The 13,780-nt window shown below is 40.0% G+C and overlaps 1 protein-coding gene across 1 annotated transcript in view; it reads right to left on the bottom strand.

Annotated features, from left to right (window-relative positions):
• Nucleotides 1–9,110, bottom strand: part of TRPM3 (transient receptor potential cation channel subfamily M member 3) — a 355,262-nt gene extending 346,152 nt beyond the window's left edge. Inside the window, exon 1 of the mRNA XM_081940262.1 lies at nt 9,057–9,110. The gene's annotated coding sequence lies outside the window, so the exon portion shown is untranslated. The remainder of the gene's footprint in view (nt 1–9,056) is intronic.
• Between the last annotated feature and the right edge of the window lie 4,670 nt (nt 9,111–13,780).

The raw sequence follows: 13,780 nt of genomic DNA, 5'->3' as shown, positions 1-13,780 counted from the left end.
ATAGCTCTGTAGACTGTAAATGTGTTTACTTCTTTTTGTTAGCTTCGTGAAACTGTTTTTTAAAGAAATGTACATTCTTATAATCTATCTATCCCCTGCTCCCCTATACATTCTTTTATAGTCTGAAAATTACTTACCAGTAATCAAGAGAAAAATCTATTTAGCAGCCAAGATTGCAAATATTAAGGCAGATTAAACTTTAAAATTAATAGTCAAATTCTTTTTTCTCTTGTGCACTGACTGCTTACTTTGCTAGATATATCGTCATTTTAACATGCTAATACCATAAAATATTTCACATTATTAATCCTGTGATTTCAAAAGATCCTCCATTTTGACTTTGAGAAAACAAAACAACTGGAAAAAATAGATCATTCGAGCAATTTATATGCAAATTTCACCACGTTGATTACTATCACTTACTGACTTTTATACAAAGCATATACTAAAGATGCAATGGTGGGAAATATTGAAAAATTATATGCATATTGCAAAAGAAACACTAAATGCTACATAAAGAAAGAACATACTATTGTTAAGGAATGATTAGAATGCCAATGTTGGAAAAACCAGGAAATAAAGCAAGGAATGCACTAGGCAAATGCAATAATACAGAAAATAGGCTAATAGAAATGCAGACAACATTACATACAAACATTTCATAATAGAAAACACAAGAAATAAAGAATAATAAAATAATCCAGAATACTTCCAAACTATGGGATGTATTTTATGTGGATTAAGAATGAAATATTTTGGGAAAGATTTAAAAAGACAGGATAAAATATTTCCTCTAAAAAAGAAATAAAAATCTTAAGAGAGACAGAAACTCGGAGCCCCAGTTCCCTCCCTCCAGCAGATATTTTGTGCCCACTAAAGATGGGCCAGCCTATATACAAAACAAATGACCTTCAGCTCCAGGGTGATGGGATGAAGACATGACCCTCCAGGACAAAATAGAATTATCTAGCAGTAGAGCTCACTACATTCCACAATCTCCTAAACACATTGCATCATCCAGCATACTATAACCAAACTTGGCTCAGACAAACATGATCCCACATGGATCAATGGGAGTTTGACAACAGCCAATAGAATACATGTTCTTGCACAGGAACAAGAAGTTCAAGTGCAAAGCCCCAAAAAAGTTATAAAAGATCCTCACTCTCAACTCCATGTGGTCAACTACCCAGAATTGCACGTGCTTGGTGGTTTTGCATCATCATTAAACCATCATTCCAATTAGCCTCCGTGTTTCCAGTGTTTTTCTCTTGGCTTGAAACTGAACCAAATGGATATTTCTCCAAAGTTAGGGAGAGAAGATTTGCTTTTAACATATGATTTGGAAAACATGCAGTTAGTATACAAGATCAATTTAAGGAACATACTTCATATTCTTAACCAATTTATGAGAAGGTAACCTGGGTAGTTATGGAAAGAAATTAAAGACTTGATATTTTTCTTGGAATTTCAAAAAGTAAAAAGATCCAAGTGGCTTTCAAACACACGTCATGAGAGTCAATACAAGACAGAGGGTGAAAGACATAGGCCAGTAATGGCAAACCTTTTTTGGCTGCCGTGCCAAAAGCGGGGGGAGCACAGGGGGTTGTGCGCCGGCGTGCCACACCCATAATGCTATGCTTGTGCGCCCCCCAATACTGAAATATTTTTTACTAAAGAATTACAACAAAAAGCTCTAGATCAATAAACATGGGACATGACTGTTTGGCCTAAACTTTGGTATAAACAGGTATATACACTGTAAAAAAGAAAGTGATTCAGGAAAAAATGTGCACATACTAAACTGATGCTGTAATTCTTCAGGCAAGCAAGATTTTGCTTTGAGGGAGAATAGAAGGAAGAGAAGTACCAAATAGACAAGCAGATTTCAGTAAAGGCATATTGAAAAATGAGATGGAGAAAGCTAAAAAATGCAGGAAGACAATTTATATTTGTCTTCCTTCGATTATAGAAATCATGGTAAATGAAGAACAAATTAAGGCTAACTTACATGCAAAGACATCGAGTTATTTTCCTATGGAAAAAGTTTGATCTAATAGTTAAGGCACCAGACTAGAAACCAGGAGACAGTGAGTTCTAGTTTCATCTCAGGCATGAAAGCTGATGGCTGATGATTTGAATAAGTCAGCTTATAACAATGAATAAGAAATTCTTAACAATGAATAAAAAATTAATGTAATAACTAGAAGCACACAGATGCCTGTTGTCTCATTATCAGATTATCTGATATGATAAACATAAGAATAGGAGGTGGGATTAAAATCTGATGCTCTCAGATGTCAGTGGCCCAGGGGTCTCCTGTACGCATTTCCTCCCCTTCCCCTCATTCAGAGGGTAATTGAAAAAATGCTGGAGCAGGAGGCAGACCTGTTGCTGCTAGCACCGAATTGGCCACGCCGGCCTTGGTATGCCTACCTAGTGACTCTGTCAATCTCCACCCCATGGCACATCCCACGGTCTCTCCTGTCTCTCCACCAAGAGTCAGTTTGTCATCCCGACCTCCAGTGGCTGCAATTAACCGCATGGCGATTGAGCGGCAAGCCTTAACAGCCAATAACATCTCTCTCAACGTCATTGCTTCCATTCAGACATCACACAGAGGCTCTACTAACCGCACTTATGATGCCACGTGGCATACTTTTGCTCTATGGTGTTCCAACCAGACTGTTGACCCACTTAGGGCATCCATTCCGCAGATATTGGACTTCCTGCAGCGGGAGCTTGATCAGGGACTTACCCCTAACATGCTACTCCAACAGGTGGCCGCTCTGGCCTCTGTTCTGGATGGCCTGGCATCCGAACATCTACCTTCTCACCCCTTGATTGGAATCCAAAGTAAAGAATGATTGGAATCCAAAGTGATTGGAATCCAAAGTGGAGAATGAAAATCAACAAATTAATCTATGTAGACTCTACATTGTAGAGAATGCTACTTTGTTAGTAAATCATAAAGAAAACTTAAAAGAATTCATTATGAACATAAAAATAGATAAGTGGATTAATGTTAAGTATAAGACAGAAGTTACAGTCAATATGAAAGAAATGAAAAATGATAGATTAGTATTTTGGGCTGAAAAATGAATAAATTGGGGAATAAATAAAACATGAATTCTAAGGCACAAAGCAATGACACACAGAGAGAAGATCATGAAGGATAACAGCATTGCAATGACAACAAAGCAATGCCCTTTCTAATAATGATGTATGGGAATGAAATCTGGAAACTGAAGGAAGAAACAGAGAAAGAAGATACACACTTTCAGTTTATTGGTAAAGAGATGGTTCTAATAGTACCACTGATTCCAAGAATAAAATTTCACTGCTTCCTTAAGATGATGATCAGCCAAGCACAATGCTTGTTGTTTTGGGCATAACAGTAAATGCCTAGAATAGACTGAGAAAAGAAGATTATGGTTGGCAAATTTGAGAAAACTTGAAAAAGAGAAAGCCAGGGAATAAGACTTATCAAAGAGATGGAACGTTGGTCCTACCTGAGATGTTCTTTCTCAGTGGGTTGTGGAAGAGTCCAAGAATGGGTTCACTTGTCCTTTCTGCCCAGAGATTGAGTCATCAAATTGTAGCCATGCCTCCATGCCTCTCTGCCTGGTTCTAGTTTTGACGAAGACACACTGTGGATAAATGGCCTGATCAAAAACCCTGCTGAACTCCTGGACTACAGACCTACCGTCTAGAGGGTGGGTTTGGACTCACCTGGAATCCACTAAGAAAAAACAACTCATGTAGGACCAATGTTCCTTCTCCAATATGGTTGCAGGAGAGTCCAAGAATGGGACACACCAAAGCAACAGTCCTAAGGGTGGGGAACTGACTGGTCCGGAGTCCCTGATGTAGTATGCACTCTTTGAAGGACGCTTTATTCAAAGGAAGCCTTGGCAGACACAAAGGTGTCCAGCTTATAGTGTCGGATGTCTTTGTTCTCTATTAAGATAGGGTCTATGGACTCCACAAACAGGGAGCTTCCTGTGTAAGGAGATTCAGCTAATCTCCATTTTGATTTAGCATCCGCTTGCCAATTGCGAAGCCACAGCATCCTCTGAGCTGTCATGGATGAAGATAGGGCTCTGGAGGCATACTTCACAGCATTTAGTGTGTCATTCGTTGAGAACTGCATAGCAGCCAACAACTTATTTATGTCTTGCTGCAAGCGAACATCCTGGGGAGAAACCCTTTCCTGTAACTGGCGAAGCCAGATCAGGGATGTAGAGTTAAAGAAGGAAGCTAAAGATGCCTCTTTAATAGCCCATGCCACTGACTGGTACCTTTTACCAGTAGAATTGTAGAATCAATTCAGATCTTTTGTCCTCTGCCCTCAAGCTATCCGCTATGTCGCCTGACACTATTGAGGAAGAGGAAGCATGGGCTGCCACTGGGGCATCTATGGTTGGCACCGGATGAGCCTGTGTGAGTTCAGCTTCCATGTTATAGAATCGCCTATCATTCCCACAAGGAGTGGGAAAAGAGCCTGGGCAAGCCCATTGTTTTTGTACTACGTCCATGAATAGTTTAGGAACTGGAATCTCCTCCCATTCTGCCAGAGGCTCGGAGAAGAGCCGGTTTCCCGGATCTTGCTGTCCCATGGGTATTGCTGTCACAGGGGTCGGGCTGTGGCCCTAGCCTTGTGTACTAGCAATTTGAATAGGGTCAGTGTAAACAACCCCGTAAAGGTGGGAGGGTCGGGGGTTAGACCCTCGTCTTCAGAAAGGTCAAGTTCTCTCTGACTATCATCTCCTAGGAGAGAGGCCTCGCTCCTCAGTGAGTGGGAGACAGCCCAATGCTCTTGGAAGCCTGGTAAGTCTGTGAGAAGCTGAGACTTCTGTGGGCAAATGTAAGGCTTATAAGCTGCGGAGGCAACTGAACTTCTTTGCTGGAGACCACTCACTATGCCATGATAAATGGCTTGGGAAATAATGAATCTGAGATTCTCAGGTATCTTAAGCATGGGGCTTTCCATTGGGCACAGTCCCGCCACTGTGACCGTGACCTGTGGAGCTAGACTGGGTCTCATTGGATCCTGATGCCGGGTTGCTGGAGCCATGCAGAATCATTAGTTATGTCTCCACCCTCTGCAATAGATAATGGGGGAGGGAGAATGCCTCATCGCCCCCTGGAGACCAATCAGTTCAGCCCGATAAGTTGGAAGCGGCTATCGGTTCCATAATTACTGGGCGGGAGGTAGATGGGATGGCCAGAGATTGGCCTGGGAATTTCCCTTGATTAGTCAGCTCCCTTTCAGCCAGGGAGACCTGCTTGTCTAGGCCTTCTGGCTTTTCCTTTCATCCTTCTCGCCGCCCTAGAAGGACGCTTCAGGAAAGAATACTTCTTTCTTTTTAAGGGGGCAGATGATCTGCTATTCAATTGCACCTTCAGATTCCTGAGCAGGGCCTTGAGGCAGAGCCACAGAATGGCTCACTTCTCCCACAGACTCGAGATTTGCCATCTTAGGTGGGAACCCCTGGCGTACAAAGCTATACAAATGGGGTCATTTGTGGGCGTGCTTAACGCGCCAGACTTTGTGCACTAACATTATCTGGCAATCCGAGGGCCTGGAATGTCAAAGTTTGCTGGCAATCGAATTAAGATCGCTGCAGGCAGCCGATTGTGCTGGGTGCGATCCGGGCCTCCTACAAGGTTGGGGTCTCGATGTGCTGGCGACCTAGAGGGAAATTGTTGCAGTTGAGAGTTTGAGTGTGCATATGCAGGGACTTGAAAATGGCCTTTCAAGTCCCTGCAGAAGCCTGAATGCTCTGGGCAGCTTCAGGGGACTTCCCCATTCAGCTGGTAAGCCAAGGGGAAAACCAACGGGCCACACCTCAACACGTGGCCAGCGGCTAAGGATGGAGCAGGGGAATTTCCCTGATCAGGTGCTTATGCAGGAAATCCGGAGGTGGCCACCAATAAATGGACGGCCCATGCTTCAACACGTGGTTATCGGCTCTGGATATGGCAGGGAGATTTCCCGATGAGGTGACTGAGAAGGGGAATCCTGAGGTAGCTGCCGATAGACAAACAGCTCTGGCCTCAACACATGGCCGGCTGCTCTGAAGGCAGCAAGGGGATTTCCCTGATCAGATTGTTTTGAGGAGAATCCTGAGGAAGCCGCCGGTAAACGGGCAGCTCTGGTCTCGGAAAACCTGGCCAGCGGCTCTAATGGCAGCTGGCAGAAACAGCGCACCTAAGGAGCTCTGAGCTGGTCAGGTGGCGAGCAGTGCACACACGCAACTACTGACTTTAAGACTTTTGTAAATAACAGCGGAGTTTTTTTGATGGAGAGTCCAAGAATGAAGAAAGTCCTAAAGCCAAGGAAATATGTGTCTCTCTTGGGCAAGACTGAGTCGAAACTGTAGCCAAGCAGAGAGGCACGGAGGTGTGGCTACAATATGATGACTCAGCCTCTTGGCAGAAAGGACAAGTTAACCCATTCTTTTTTTTTTTTAATTAAAAGAGTTTTATACAAACAGATTTTCCCCCTTTTCACACACACACCCGCCATACAATGTAAATCTCATACAAATGCTATGCCCCCCCAACCCCCCCGCAAAAATTCACATTCAAATATTATACCAAATACTTTGCCCCCTCCCCTCCCCCCGTCTTAAAGTAAATTACTCGTTCACATATTGTAACCCCTCTCCTCCCAACAAACACAATGTAAATTTCTCTTAGATTAATAATAGCACATTGATCCCATCTTCTAAGCTAATTTAACATATATAACTCTTAATATAAATTTCTCCTAAAATAACAATGTTTCGTTAATCCCATCTTCTAATTTATTCATACATATATATTGCTCCGCCCTCCAATTTATTCATACATACATATTACCCCGCCCTCCACCCTAACCCTCCCCCACCTCCCACACAAACCCACCCCCCTGACTTCCGCTATATACCACTCTAACAATTCCAAACATCCCATATATTATTTACTTTGATCATCTATCAATCTAAACATTCTTACATAAAGGCTACATAATAACTCCTAGTCTGGTATTTATTCTGTATATAATCAATCCATTTTACCCATTCCTGTGTATAATCCTCCTGTTTCTGAGCTTTTAAGAAAGCTGAAATTTTTGCCATTTCGGCGAACCCCGCCACCTTCTGAATCCATTGATCAATTGTCGGTAAAAAATCTTTTTTCCAATGTTGTGCAATCAACAACCTAGCTGCTGTAACCATATGCAAGGCCAATTTTATTTCCCCTTTGGTGAAATCCTTAACTATACCCAATAAAAACATTTGCGGAGTGAATTGTATTCTTTTCTTAAATACATTCTGCATAACCCACCATATTTTTATCCAAAAAGCCTTAACCTTGTTACAAGTCCACCATACATGAAAAAAGGTAGCATCTAGACACCCGCATCTCCAACATTTTGGTTGAACATTTGGGTACATGCATGAACTCTTGAACTCTCCCACAACCACACTGGAGAATATGTGAAATTCTTTGGAAGATCTTCAAATAAAGATCACTTACATCCATTCCTGGACAAGTGTGGCCTTCCCACAGTCACCTACACACTGCTTATGTCCTATTTGGATTACTGTAATGCTCTCCACATGGGGCTAATCTTGAAAAGTACCCAGAAGCTTCAAGTGATTCAAAACACAGAGGCCTGCAAAGTTTTGCACAAACCAAGATTTATGCACGTGTCACCCCTTTTGTGGGAGCTACATTGGTTGCTGATTTGTTTCTGGATGCAATTCAATGTGTTGGTTATCGCCTTTAAAACCCTACGTGGCTTGAGATCAGGTTATTTAAAGGACCGATTTCTCCTAGTCACATTTACACAGTCCATGAGGGTGAGAAGGCAGGGCATGTTTACGGGTTCCTTCCAGAAAAAGGGTCTTGTGGGTTGTGGTTCCCTCACTATGGAATATCATTCCTTTTTGTCACTTTTCCAGAAGGTCCTGGAGAGGCTATTCTGTCTACAGCAGATACAGAGCCATCAACTGGTGTGAGTATATTTGCTGCTGCCATAGGGGCAAGGAGATAAGTTTATATGGGTTTTATGTTGTGGGTTTTAATGTTGTAAGCTACCAAGGGGTATGAGTTGAGCGGACATATAAATTTGTTAAATAAATAAATATGTTATTTGTATAAAAGTAATCAAATATACAATATGTTAAAAATATTACAAATAGTAGGGACCCAGTTACATTTTACAAAGCATGCCTCTTTTCATATCCATCAAGCATAAGTATTGAAAATCAATGTATAAGCTATTCATAAAAGCTATATCTTGAAATACCACAGAATAGCTTTTCAGAAGATAATTCTCATCTATCCCTGAATGAACTGCCCAAAATCTAGCAGCTTTTTTGAAAATAACAGGAATGCAGGCAGCATTTGTTTAGTGTTCACAGTTACAATAGTGATGAAAAAGAAATGTGACCAATCCTTGCATTTACTACCTTTGCAGATTTGTAAAGCAAAGAAAAGCTTGAAGTAAGATCATAATCACAGATGCAGTTTCACTCCTCAACCATTTCACTTAGCAACTGAGTTGTTGGTTCCAACTGTAGTCACTAAATGAGGATTCTCTGTAGCAGATTCATACCAAACAATGAACAATTCTTCAAGCTGAAGGCACTATAGCAACTTAAGGAACTCCAGTTCACGCATAACATTTTGCAATGAGTATTTTGGTTAGGTCTAATTTCCTACAGAATAAGAGTATGTATGATCAAAGTAGTCTGTGGGTTTTTAAGATTTCATTAACAATCGGTGCAAGATGCTACTTAAAAGTGTTTTTGCACCCTTTTATTAAGAAGCACTTTGAAGTGAAAAGCATGAGCCATTCTGTTTTCTTAGCCTCATTTGGCAAGCAATTAGTTGAATTGCATTTCATTGCAAAGTCCTCCATCTTACTAAGACTTAGTTGGCAAGCAGTTTAAACTACAACATGAAAGCATTCCTCTTGTATTAAAATAACTCAAATAATGCTTATATGCAACTTATAATATGATGGTAGCTTACCAATACATTTTTTTTATTGCTAACCTTACCTGCTTCCTAATTTTAGAGTTAAAACTTTGAGATTGCTGGCAATTGTCTTTCCTCAGCCAAAATCTGCAACAACAAAAATGTTTCAGATTGCAGTTCAGTTGGAATACGACCAACGTATGATGGTTTATCAAACTGCAATGCATTTTCAGCTTTGTATATACCCTGTTACAGGTAATCCTCGAAGTACAACAGACCATTTAATGAATGTTCAAAATTACAACAGTCCCCACCAAAAGCTTTATACATACATATTTATCAAAGTTATAATGGCTGCACTGGGATTGCGGTCATACACGCTTATGACCCACCAAGAGTCGCTGCAGTGTCCCCTCACCTCTTCCCCATTCCACCCCCGCCAAAATCCTGCAACGCTTTAGCCTATCCCCACATGTCCATCATGCCTCACTAGTACCTTCTGAAGCTCTCTGGACCTCATATTGTGGAAGAAGGCAGGCATGTGTCCCAGGCCACATGGCAATGATCCAAATGCAACTAACTGCCTTTTTGTCCCACCCATTTGTGGGTGGGACAAAATGGCAGATGTCAGACAAACTGCTTGCTTTTTCTGCCTTAGAAAGGTTTGTACAGTGCTGTAGAAGCTTCTGAATGGTCAGAAACCTTCTGCAGCATTGTGCAGACCTTGGCAAGGCAAAGTGTGCACAAAGCAGTAGTACTGCACTATGCGACCTTAATGCAGTTGCCATTATTTCTATTTTTCCATTTGTGGGTGGAACAAAACGGCAGCTACTTTTCAGAACTGTGTCGTATAGCCACACGAAAAAGAAAATCATTCTAACATCATAAAAGGCCCTGCAGTTCTTCAAAAGTAAATAAGGAGAAGGGTGTGGGAATCAGGTCTAAGCTCTGGGAGGACCTGATAGGAGTGGGAAAAGGCCTTTTGGGCATGGGAAATACAGGTATTTCAGAAGTGGGGGAAGTCTTGGGAGAGCCAGAGCAGGCAAGCCTGCACCTCTACTAGGCCTCCAATGGCCTCTCCCACCCAGGAGGCACCCCATCTTCTACTTAATGATCCGCAGGTTCATTTTTATGTTTCATTAGGGAGAGAAGGGATCGGGTGGCTAATTTTACCTAATGTCACATTTTACCTAACATCTGCCACAGCAGGTGACTGTAATGGGCAAGCTCCATTCAGTCATATCTCAAGGATCACCTGTACACGGTAATAGTTGTTATTCAGCCTGTCTCTAATTTTGAAAAAAAAAATTACTAGATAATGTTTTACTGCCTGCAAATTAAGAATTAAATTAAATCAAAATGGTGTGATTTAGTACTCTTTCCTTTAGAGTCCAGGCTTTTGAGTGTCTATGAAAATAAAATCACTATAATTTGGTATTACGATATTAAGTAATGTATATAGCATTTAAGACTGCTTTCCTCCCATGAACTTAACTCCATTTAACTTACTGTCTTGATACTTTACACTTTTCAATATATCAGATCATATTCCTCAAATATACAACACAAAATAAGAACTTTCCAAATCTATTAGCTTGCAAACTGTTTTTGAGTGCTATATACATTTGAGGCCTACAAATTATTAACTTTGAAAATGATTTCATCCATGCCTTCTCTTCCACTGTGCCTTCCAATAGCTTATTAAATCCCCTAAAATGGCCAGCAATACAGTATAGTTACAATGAGGAGAAGAACTTTTAAAATGTAGAGCCATGCCCTCTCCCCAAGTATGGCACAACTCTTCTAAACCTATTTTAATTTTAGCATCTAATGAATTTAGCTGAATACTTTCATACACAAATTCAAATCTCTTGTTATCCATCCTTTCTTAGTTATCTGTGGTACTTATTCAAAATGCATATCCTGAAATAAATTTCCTGTGGAAGAGGGAAGGTGTCATTTAGATTTGTTGCGAATGCCATGGTAGAGAAAAATGCTGTTGTAGGCAATCAGATTTGCATGAGTTAAATAAAGTATCTAAAAAAGAAGAATTAGAGAGACTAGAGCCATTGTTGTCCTTCAGAGGAGACAAAAATGAATCCTGTAAATTTCAAGACATTAGACTTGTCCTTCTTTTGTATAATGTATGTTTTCATGGTGAAGAATCCACTTTATCTATAGGCTTTCTACACAAATTAATAACCTGAAAAAATCAGAATCCACAACTGACTGAAAGTCTCCATGAATAAAGAAGATTCACAAGATCTTGCAACTGATTTCCAGAGTTTCAGAAATTAATCATTGGGCAATGTTCATAATGCCCTTCTTCAGCCAATCAGAGTCTGAGATTTTGTATCATCTGATTATAATAGGACTGAAATATGTTTTTATGCCTGTTTTGGAAATTAAGGAAAAGGATTGTTCATCAAGTGCATTAATATACTAGTTAAACAACAATGGCACAAGAATACAGCCTTTCTTACTTCTTGGTTAATAGCATATAGTTTGTCATTGGCATAGCTTCCTTAGGTATTGCATTTAATTTTTATGTTAATTTTATCATACAGTTAAAGGTCAGTGGTAGCACCTTTTTTCTAAGAAGAGTTTTGTAATTTGCCCCAACAATTGGGTGAAAAAAGAAATCAGATTGAAAGCTGCTCTAAAACCCATAAAAGCTGTAAAAAGTGAACCCTGTTGGTTTGTAGAATCTTTCTGCCTCATTTTTTTAGAATTAAAACATGGTCAAAGGAGATCAAATTCTCAATCAATTTGTTCCTCCATCCATATGTTCTCTTAGACCATCTAATTTCAGAAACTTAACAGTAAGGTACTTTGAAGGAGCCTGATGTTCAGTAACTAGTTGCAGAATCCAATCACCCTTTTTTATAAATGGGTTGGCTAGGTCCCTGGGAGGGTTTAGTAAAGTAGATAGTATTTCTTCTTTCATCTCCATTTAATCATATCTGATTTTGGAGACTGACTGGACAAGTCCCTGCTGACTGATGGTCCCTGCAAAACCATCTTGGCATGGTTTTTCAGAAGTGATTTGCCATTGCCTCCTTCCTAGGGCTGAGAGAAAGTGACTGGCCCAAGGTCACCCACCTGGCTTTCTGCCAAAGGCAGGTCTAGAATTCATGGTGTCCCAGTTTCTAGCCTGATGCCTTAACCACTACAATTAATTGTCTCTTTCGTTTAATGATTAAAATTATCTTCTTTACAAACACCTATTATGCAGGTAGGGTCAACAGAGAAGATATATTTCATTGTTTGTCTAATTTCATCACATCATGTAATCTTTCACTTTGCCCACACATATAAGGAAAGCTGAAACACTGTCCAAGACTCTCCAAAGGCATTAAATCCGGGGCAGGGTGCTGCCGGTTTTGTTACCGATTTGCAACCCACGCTGCACTTGCGTGCGCTGTTCAATGTAAATTGTCCTTTGTGCATGTGCAGAACAATTTACAGTGAACTGCGCACACACAGTCACTAAAAAAACAAAATGGCAGTGGCCAGCAGCGGCGAGGGAACCTGTTTGGTGGCGTGGCAGGCCTGGGTCGCTGCCAGTTCTGCGACCCAGGCCTGAATTCCACTACTGGTTCAGCCAAACCAGGCTGAACTGGCAGCAACCCACCTCTGATCAAATCTCCAGATTGCCCTTAAATCCCTTCAAAGAGATGGAAAGACACTTTATTCAACAATCTGGAGTAATTCAATGAAATCTCATTTAATTTTAATTACCTCTGGAAAGCATCACACAGCCCAAGGTGTAACAAAACAGGGAAATCTCAAGTGCCAAATATTTATATCGGCAAATTATTTATATCATTTACACACTTTAAAGTCAAAAAATCATATATTCATTCATATATTCATTTAGTTATCTGTTCAGCAAATCATTTATCATGATTCCCTCAAGAACATTATTTTACTTAAGATATTGCTGTTCTTTTGTCCTTTGTATATTTAGCATAATTAACCAAGCATGACAAACATCATATTTCCTATTAATATTCCCACGTTCTATAGCCTCAACAGAAATGTATTTTGCTAACAGTTCCTTAATCTCTTTTTACCTACCAAATTACATTTAAACATTTAAATTGCCATTATTTTTAATTCTCTTCACATCTCATTACATTCATCTCTTACACTGATGCTGCTCTGCTAACACTATTTTTACAAGCAAATGTGTAGGCAATTTAAGAAAGGACAGCAACCAATGGCCCAGGAAAGTGAAGGAATATAACTAATCATATTTAAAAGGCCTGAGAAAACAGATGGGGCCCTCAACACATTTTGATTGTATCACAATTATGATGTGAACCACCAGACATATGTCAACAGAAAAAGGTAACACGGAGATACAAGATAAAATTCTGTCAAGATGGAATGAAGCACTAAAAGGTTCTTCTAAGGAAAGAAATAAGTTTATTTTTGACACAACTCTCTGATGGGAAAAGTACAAAATTGAGAGAATTAATTAATAAAATATAATTGGTGGAAAAAGCATAATCTGATACAGTAGGCAATACAATACAATCAGTTTCTCAAAGTGTGGTCTAAGGCCTTCTGAGGTTCCCAAGACCGTTTTTGGGGGGGAAGGTGTTCACAAAATCAAAATTATTTGCCGGTTCATACTGAAAAATAATATAGTATTAAAATCCTATCAAATAATCATGAGAAGTTGTAGTAGCAATGAGTATGCCAATTGCAATTTTTAACATGATACATATCAATAAATATAATCCATTGAAATGAAATCTCTTGCAGGATCCTCTATGATTTTTAAAAATAGGACTGGATC

The sequence above is a fragment of the Natrix helvetica genome, assembly GCF_964273705.1.
Source record: "Natrix helvetica genome assembly, chromosome: 2".
Taxonomy (NCBI): Eukaryota; Metazoa; Chordata; class Lepidosauria; order Squamata; family Natricidae; genus Natrix; species Natrix helvetica.
Note: the sequence above shows the minus strand (reverse complement) of the source record. Positions and strands in the feature narration are given on the sequence as shown.